This window comes from Pongo abelii, chromosome 3 (genome assembly GCF_028885655.2).
Source record: "Pongo abelii isolate AG06213 chromosome 3, NHGRI_mPonAbe1-v2.0_pri, whole genome shotgun sequence".
Lineage (NCBI taxonomy): Eukaryota > Metazoa > Chordata > Mammalia > Primates > Hominidae > Pongo > Pongo abelii.
The window spans coordinates 145,707,501-145,717,055 of NC_071988.2; positions in this window are offsets into that span (position 1 = coordinate 145,707,501).

The window sequence follows — 9,555 nt, forward strand, 5'->3', positions numbered from 1 at the left end:
GAGACGGGAAAGGAGAAACCTAGTTGGAAAACATACTCCGGGATATCATCCACAAGAACTTCCCCAGCCTAGCAAGATAGGCCAACATTCAAATTCAGGAAATCCAGAGAACCTAGTGAGATACCCCATGAGAAGATGAAACCCAAGACACATAATCATCAGATTCTCCAAGATTGTAATGAAGGAAAAAATATTAAGGGCAGCCAGAGAGAAAGACCAGGTCACCTACAAAGGGAAGACCATCAGGATAACAGTGGATCTCTCAGCAGAAACCCTACAAGCCAGAAGAGATTGGGGGCCAATATTTAACATTATTAATAAAAATAATTTTCAACCCAGAATCTCATATCCAGCTAAACTAAGCTTCATAAGCGAAGGGGAAATAAAATCCTTTTCAGACGAGAAAATGCTGAGGGAAATCATTACCACCAGGCCTGCCTTGCAAGAGCTCCTGAAGAAAGCCTCAATATGAGAAGGAAAAACCATTACCAGCCACTACACAAACACACTGAAGTAGCACACCATTGACACTATGAAGCAACTGCATCAACAAGTCTGCAAAATAACCAGCTACATTCATGATGACAGGATCAAATTCACACATAACAATATTAACCTTAAATGTAAATGGGCTAATGCCCCAATTAAAAGACACAGAATGGCAAGCTGGATAAAGAGTCAAGATCCATCAGTGTGCTGTATTCAAGAGACCCAGCTCATGTTCAAAGATACACATTGGCTTAAAATAAAGGGATGGAGGAAAAATCTACCAAGCAAATGGAAAGCAGAAAAAAGCAGGGGTTGCAATACTAGTTTCTGAGAAAACAGACTTTAAACCAGCAAAGATCAAAGAAGACAAAGAAGGGCATTGCATAATGGTGAAGGGTTCAATTCAACAGGAAGAGCTAACTATCTTAAATATATATGCACCTAATACAGGAGCACCCAGATTCATAAAACAAGTTCTTAGAGACCTGCAAAAAGACTTACAATAGTAGTGGGAGACTTTAACACCCCACTGTCAATATTAGAAAGATCATCAAGACAGAAAATTAACGAAGATATTCAGGACTTAAACTCAGCTGTGGTTCAAGCAGACCTGATAGATATCTACAGAACTGTCCACCCAAAATCAACACGAAATACATTCTTCTCAGTGCCACATGGCACGTACTCTAAAATTGATCACATAGTTGGAAGTAAAATATGCCTCAGCAAATGCAAAACAACTAAAATCATAAAAAAAAGTCTCTCAGACGACACAGCTCAAACAAATTAGAACTCAAGATTAAGAAACTCACTCAAAACCACACAACTACATGAAAATTGAACAATCTGTTCCTGAATGACTCCTGGGTAAATAATGAAATTAAGGCAGAAATCAATAAGTTTTTTGAAACCAATAAGAACAAAAAGACAGTGAACCAGAATCTCTGGGACACAGCTAAAGCAGTGTTAAGAAGGAAATTTATAGCACTAAATGCCCACATCAAAAAGCTAGAAAGATCTCAAATTGACATCTTAATATTACAACTAAAAGAACTAGAGAACCAAGAGAAAACAAACTACAAAGCTAGCAGAAGATAAGAAATAACCAAGATCAAAGCAAAACTGAAGGCAATAGAGACATGAAAAGAAACATAAAAAAACTAATGAATCCAGGATCTGGTTTATTGAAAAAAAGTAACGAAATAGATGGACTGCTAGTTAGACTAATAAAGAAGCAGAGAAAATCAAATCGACATAATACAGTATGCTGAAAAGGATAATACCACTGACCCCACAGAAATACAAACAACCATCAGAGTACACCATAAGCACCTCTATACAAATAAACTAGAAAATCTAGAAGAAATGGATAAATTTCTGGACACATACACCCTCCCAAGACTGAATCAGGAAGAAACTGAATCCCTGAATAGACCAATAATAAGTTCTGAATTCGAGGCAGTAATAAATAGCTTACCAACCACAAAAAGCCCAGGAACAGATGGATTTACAGCTGAATTCTACCAGAGGTACAAACAGGAGCTGGTACTATTTCTTCCGAAACTATTCCAAACAATTGAAAAGGAGGAACTTCTCTGTAACTCTTTTTTATGATACCAAAATCTGGCAGAGATACAACAACAAAAAAAGAAGGTAAAACTTCAGGCCAACATTCCTAATGAATATCAATGCAAAAATCCTCAATAAAATACAGGCAAACTGAGTCCAGCAGTACATTAAAAAGCTTATCCACCATGATCAAGTCAGCTTCAACCCAGGGATGCAATGCTGGTTCAACATATGCAAATCAATAAATATAATTCATCACATAAACAGAACTAAAGACTAAAACCACATGATCATCTCAATAGACACAGAAAAGGTCTTCGATAAAGTTCAACATCCCTTCATGTTAAAAACTCGCAATAAACTAGGTATTGATGGAACATGACTAAAAATAATAAGAACCATTTATGACAAACACACAGCTAATATCAGACTGAATGGGCAAGAGCTGGAAACAGTCCTCTTGAAAACCAACACAAGACAAGAACACACTTTCCTACTGCTCCTATTCAACATAGTATTGGAAGTTATGGCCAGCGCAATCAGGCAAGAGAAAGAAATAAAGTGTATTCAAATAAGAAGAGAGGAAGTTAAACTGTCTCTGTTTACAGATTTCATGATTCTATATCTGGAAAACCCCATCATCTCAATCCAAAAACTTCTCAAACTGATAAGCAACTTCAGCAATCTCTGGATACAAAATCAATGTGCAAAAATCACAAGTATTTCTATCCATCAACAATAGACAAGCAGACAGCCAACTCATGAATGAACTCCCATTTACAATCGCTACAAAGAGAAGAAAATACCGAGGAATACAGCTAACAAGAGAAGTGAAAGACCTCTTCAAGAAGAACTAAAACTACTGTTGAAGGAAATCAGGGAGGACACAAACAAATGGAAAACATTCCATGCTCATGGACAGGAAGAGTCAATATCATGAAAATGGCCATACTGCTCAGTTATTTATAGATTCAATGCTATTCCCATTAAATTATCATTGACATTTTTCACAAAATTCGAAAAAAAACTACTTTAAAATTCATATGGAGCCAAGAAAGGGCTCATATAGCCAAGACAATTCTAAGCTAAAAGAATAAAGCTGGAGCCATCACACTACCTGACCTCAAACTATACTGCAAGACTTAAGTAACCAAAACAGCATGGTACTGGTACAAAAACAGACCATAAACCAATGGAACAGAATAGAGAACTCAGAAATAAGACCATGTATCTACAACCATCTGATTTTTGACAAACCTGACAAAAACAAGCAATGGGGAAAAGATTCCCTATTTAATAAATGGTGCTGGGAGAACTGGCTAGCCATATGCAAAAAATTGAAACTGGACCCCTTCCTTACACCTTATACAAAAATTAACTCAAGATGGATTAAAGACTTTAAAACCCCAAACTATAAAAATCCTAGAGGAAAATCTAGGCAATATCATTTAGGATATAGGTACCGGCAAAGATTTCAGGACAAAAATGCCAAAACCAATTGCAACAAAATCAAAATTTGACAAATGGGATCTAACTAAACTGAACAGCTTCTGCATAGCAAAAGAAACTATCGTCAGAGTAAACAGACAACCTACAGAATGGGAGAAAATTTTTGCAATCTATCCATCTGACAAAAGTCTAATATCCAGAATCTACAAGGAACTTGAACAAATTTACAAGAAAAACACCAAACAACCCCATTAAAAAGTGGGCAAAGGACATGAACAGACACTTCTCAAAGTAAGACATTTATGTGGCCAACAGACTTATGAGAAAAACACTCAACATCACTGATCATTAAAGAAATGCAAATTAAAACCACAATGAGATACCATCTCATGTCAGTCAGAATGGTGACTATTAAAAAGTCAAGAAACAACAGACGCTGGTGAGGCTGTGGATAAATAGGAACACTTTTACACTGTTGGTGGGAATGTAAATTACTTCAATTATTGTGGCAGACAGTGTGGTCATTCCTCAAAGACCTAGAACCAGAAATACCATTTGACCCAGTAATCCCATTACTGTGTTTATACACAAAGGATATAAATCATTCTGTTACAAAGATAGATGCATGCATATGTTCATTGCAGCAGTATTCACAATAGCAAAAACATGGAATAAACCCAAATGCCCAGCAATGATAGATTAGATAAAGAAAATGTGGTACATATACACCATGGAATACTATGCAGCCATAAAAGATACATGCATGTGTATCTTTCTGTTACAAAGGTACATGCACGCATATATTCACTGCAGCACACTATTCACAAGAGCAAAGAGATGGAATCAACCCAATTGCCTATCAATGATAGAATGGATAAAGAAAACGTGGTACATATACACCATGGAATACTATGCAGCCATAAAAAGGAATGAGATCATGTCCTTTGTAGGGACGTGGATGCAGCTGGAAGATATTATTCTCAGCAAACTAACACAGAAACAGAAAACCAAACACTACATAGTTTCATGTATAAGTGGGATCTGAACAATGAGAACACATGGACATAGGGAGGGGAACAACACACACTGAGGCCTATTGGGGGCCTGTTGTGGGGAGGGAGAGCATTAGGAAAAATAGCTAATGCATGCAGGGCTTAATACCTAGGTGATGGGTTGATAGGTCCAGCAAACCACCATGGCACATGTTTACCTGTGTAACAAACCTGCACATTCTGCACGTGTATCTCAGAACCTAACATAAAATAAAAGTTTAAAAAAAACTAATTTGGTATTACTTTTGTTTAATTTTCATATTCAAATGAAGCTCAAGTTAAAATAATATTTGGTAGAGAGTATAAGTGAGGTAAATTACACTTTTTATTTGATCTCCTCTTAAAGAGAAGGCCCTAGGGTGTGTGTGTTTCATGACATAAGAAAGTGAAGTAATATAATGTAGTGTTTGCTATAAGAGGTTGGTTTTATGTTTCCGTGACAGTAAACTGAAGGAAATTATAAAATTCCTTTCCCAGGAGATCTTTAATAGTGTCATGGGTTGCATCTGCTGCAATCTTTATGACAAATTCTGCCTGCAGGCAGAGTAATGGATTCTGAAGACCTTTCACGGAATTTTATATCCCCAAGAGTATATGTAATTGAGTCCAGAAATTAAAAGGCACAAGGACTTGAAAGTCTATTCTCCTCAAACAAGTTAGTTTTCTGACCTTGGATTTCAGTTTCTTCATCTGTGAAGTTATTCTTGTTCAAATAGAACAGTATTCTTAACATTTTATGTTGTGGAACACAATCTTGGGGAGGGGATGTCATCAATTTTCTGAAGTTCATCCATTAACTCTCTGGGGTCCACAGGATTTACATTAAATACTAGAATCAATGATTTATAAGGTAGCATAGTGAAGTTTGATTCTCACATCTAACATTACTAGAGTGTTAGGAAAAAAATTGGAGACATCTCTTCTTAGGAAAGTGATAATCTCATATGGAAGGCACAGCATACACTCATATAGAAAAGACCTAAGAATGCTTCAGTGTGGTGTATCATGAGCTCAAATTCAAATTATACATATCAGGGGACAGAGAACAGCCACACCAGTGGGAAAGAGAAAAAGGATACAGGTAGATTCAAGTCAAGGGGAAACACTTCAAGTAGATGCAAGGAGGAACAGGCAAGTGAACCCTTAAAAACTCAAAATTACTGTGAGAGTTGACAGACACATATTCTTGATCAAAGCAAGAAACCATATTAAAGAATAAAGAGAACAAGTTGTTGGATTTCCTTGAATATCAAGCAGAAGTATTTAATTTAATTGCCTGGCAGTGGAGTACCACTGTAGTTAAACTGCAAGGATTTGATGTTGAGATGTATTTTAAAGAAGATGATTCTGTGTAGACAGGGAAAAGAGTGAGGACACCAGACTATACAGAAATCTACTTTAACTGTCAAGGGAAAAGTGAAATAAGGGCACATAGGGTGGTGATTATGCCAGCAGAATTAGAAAAACTGCTGATCAAAAATATGATTACAAGTAATAGGATGAATGTGCCAAAGCATTATAAAAAATGAAAAGGTAAGCATGAATACAAGCCCAGTGATTCAAAATTGTGGGAACATCCTTTGAGGTGATGAGGACTTTAGACCCAGGTAACCTATGTGTGACCTGAGAGCCTAGCTTCAGCTTTTGAAGAGCCTAGCTTCAGCTTTTCAACTAAGGTCTCTGCCTCATTGCTTGGCCTCTGATACTCTGGAATTCTTGTCTCTCCACTGAAAGTCAGTAGCCAATTTAATACACAAACTTTCACCAGCATCTCTGGCCAACATAAAACACCCATACTCATCCAGAGTTAGTTTCTAGGACACCCTGAGGGGCAATTACAAAGTTAAATCTGAGAGAAAGGGGCTTAGGTATTCAAAATAACAACAGATTTTATAATAGTATATAATATAAATATTATATATATGTAAAAATGCTTATATAATATCTGAAGGATACCTGTGAGAATAGAATCTTAGAGAACTAGACTAAATAGGGAAGAACATAAATTCAGACTGATCTGAGTTTATCAATATACGTGTGCACGTACTAGAGTCTGAATTCAGTGTGTGAACTCGAGCAGTTAGAAGTGGTTCTAATGTGTTCGCCTGAATGCTTTTAGTAAACTTGGGACTTAATAGTGATCTCCAATATAAAAAGTGGAGATGTCATAAATGCCTTGAAATAGTGTGAGAGAAGAATCCAAACACTTAGGGATTCTACATATTGGAGTGAATTTATCATATGTAATGTACCCACCCACCTCCAACATTTCCCCTCAAGAAGGCCCTGAACACTGTCCTTTAACACATTGAGAAATAGATTTTTAGGAGACATATTGTTATTGTATTATGTATATATATATATGTATATATATCTGTGTTATGTGGATATGTTCAGTAGACTTGAATAGAATTACAATTGCCTGAAGAATGTTCTTTGTTCCAAAACTACATTCAAGTTATATCAGAAAACTAGACACAACAATGATACAAAAGAATTTGTCCCAGGATACAACATTGCAGAAAGAAATCAGTGTGGAAAATTAACTCTCTGGCTTTAAGGATTGGTGAGATCTTTCCTGATAACATTTTATGTACCTTAGTGCTTTCATTGTAAAACAAGATTAACTTGTTTTAATGAAACAAGATTAATTTATTTTTATTTTGCAAAAGAGCATATATTGAAAGGATTCTCATTGCAATGATTTCCAAAATCTTAAAAGAATGAAAAGCTGTCCAAATAAACAGCTTTTAGTACTAAGAAAACATCTATGTTACAAGGCAGACATTTAAACACTAAAATAAATTCTAAATAAATTTGTTGGACCAGTAAGAAACTTAAGTAAAAAATCCCAGTTTTCTGGTAGACATATTTCTTGAATCTGTCTTAAATTATCTAAGACTGCTTACTTCTGCTCTAATTGTTTCAAGAGTTCACTATTGGGATGCCCAGTTACCACCTTAACACCCCCGACCTTTTGAAGTGTATGCTCTGTCTCCCCTAATATAACCAGAGGACTGTGAAAACAGGGAAGTTGAACACCTGAAGATGGACCTGAACTTGGGCCAGCACTAGCACAGCACTTGTCAAAGGCACACAATTTAAAAACCTTATCAAGGTAGAAAATATTTAAATGCAATAACTGAAGAAAAGTTAATGTGAAAAACCCATAATGAAAAAAAATCAAAATTTTAACTGAAGATAACATCACTAATAATACCATGCTGAGCCATATTGGAGACTGAAGCAAAAGGAAAAATCAGTAATTCTGCTCCGGTGGTCTGGAATTTTCAAAATATTCCTTTCCCAGTAAAGGGCGAGCTGCAGCACCTAATACCCCCACAACTAAGAAAGAAGCACAGCATTTAAATAACATCTTTAGATTTTGGAGGGCACATATACCTCATTTGGGGATGTTTCTCTGATGATTTACTCACCCGCAAAGCTACCAACTTTCAGTCAAGCTCAGAGCAGAAGTTTTTCCACCTGGTTCTAGCTGCTCATGCTACTTATATTTTAGGGAATTAATATTACTAATGGGTCTATGGCAGATAAGGATCTCCATAGAGATTGCAGAAAACCCTGATAGGAGAATAGCAGCAGAGGCTCTGCGTTTGGGAACAAATAATTATCTTTCTCTCCTTCTTCTTCTCTCAATTTTGGCAATGTCCATCTCCCAGTTTAGAGACTGAAGTACTATATAGAGGCTTTCCACCTCTATGTGCAGCTAGAATCTGTGCTATAAGTTAGGTTCTGTCAATCAGATATTTTTATTGCAGACTTTGGATTAGAATCTAATGATCAAAAGAAGCAGATACCATGGACAATTCATTCTTCTGTGGGAAGAAGTAGCTCCTTAGTGTCCAGGGGTAGCTGGAGTTCTAGTGACAGCACCAATGTCTGCTCAGTAATGGCAACAGTGGTGGTTTCACTGAACAATTCTGCAGACTATTATAGTGTCATGTCTGACTGCATAGCCTCCAAACCTAGTTATGTGCCCCCTCTGGAAGTTGTGTGAGCTATCCGATTTACTTTACTTTCTTTATTATGATTAGGTTACCCAGAGATTATTTCTGTTACTCACTTGACTCATATATCAATGTATAGATCCCACCAAATGAAGAATAAACATCAAAATTTATTTCAATCTTCAGTAGTTTAGCCTCTTAAGAGAAAATATATTTAATTTAGCTTTTCCATTAAACAGTACCTGAAACGTTACTCAAGCATTTCTTAATCGATCTTCCTTTTGCCTGTGCATAGTGACTTGCACATACAGTGTGAGTCATATAAATACTCTTGCTGAGTGAACAACAATGAATATGACTCATATTGTTAAGTAAATCATCCATTGTAATATATCCTAAATCCTTGCCTTACCACCAATTCTATATAAACAAACAAGGAGTAGTGGGTATTTGAGCAAATTTACAATGGTAGCCATTGTTACAGCACTGAGAAGGTATCCTTAGACAGGTGGACCTGTGTGAAATAAAGGAGGTACATTTCTCTTGGAGGAGCGGATCATATTTTCAAATGTACTTTAGAACCTAGGATGCCTTGTGCAGTAATAACCAAAGCCTTAGAAGTTTAGCCTCTGAGAAATTCACAATTGGACCACAGTTCACTGCAGCTCAGTAGGTAAGAAGAAGCTTTGCATACACCTGGGATAAAATTGAGGCTAAAAGTCCCTGCTTAGTCATAGACACCCTCTCTTTCCTACTACTTGCATCTAGCAGATCCCAGTGGGCCTTCTGGATGCCTAAATCTGCCTGGTCTCACTGCCCAAGCATGGTGTGATTAAAAGAGATAGATGCCAAGAGGAGATAAGGGTGCCAGCTGGGATGTTGAAAGCAAAGGCAAGTTCCTCAATGGTGAATGAATCTGTGTGTCTGCTGCTTCTCTGCCATGCATTTCACAATGAAGTTTAGCCTCTTTGGGGAAGCTATTTGGGGAATATCATAAAAATCTTCCTGAAGACAGACTGTAGTGATTT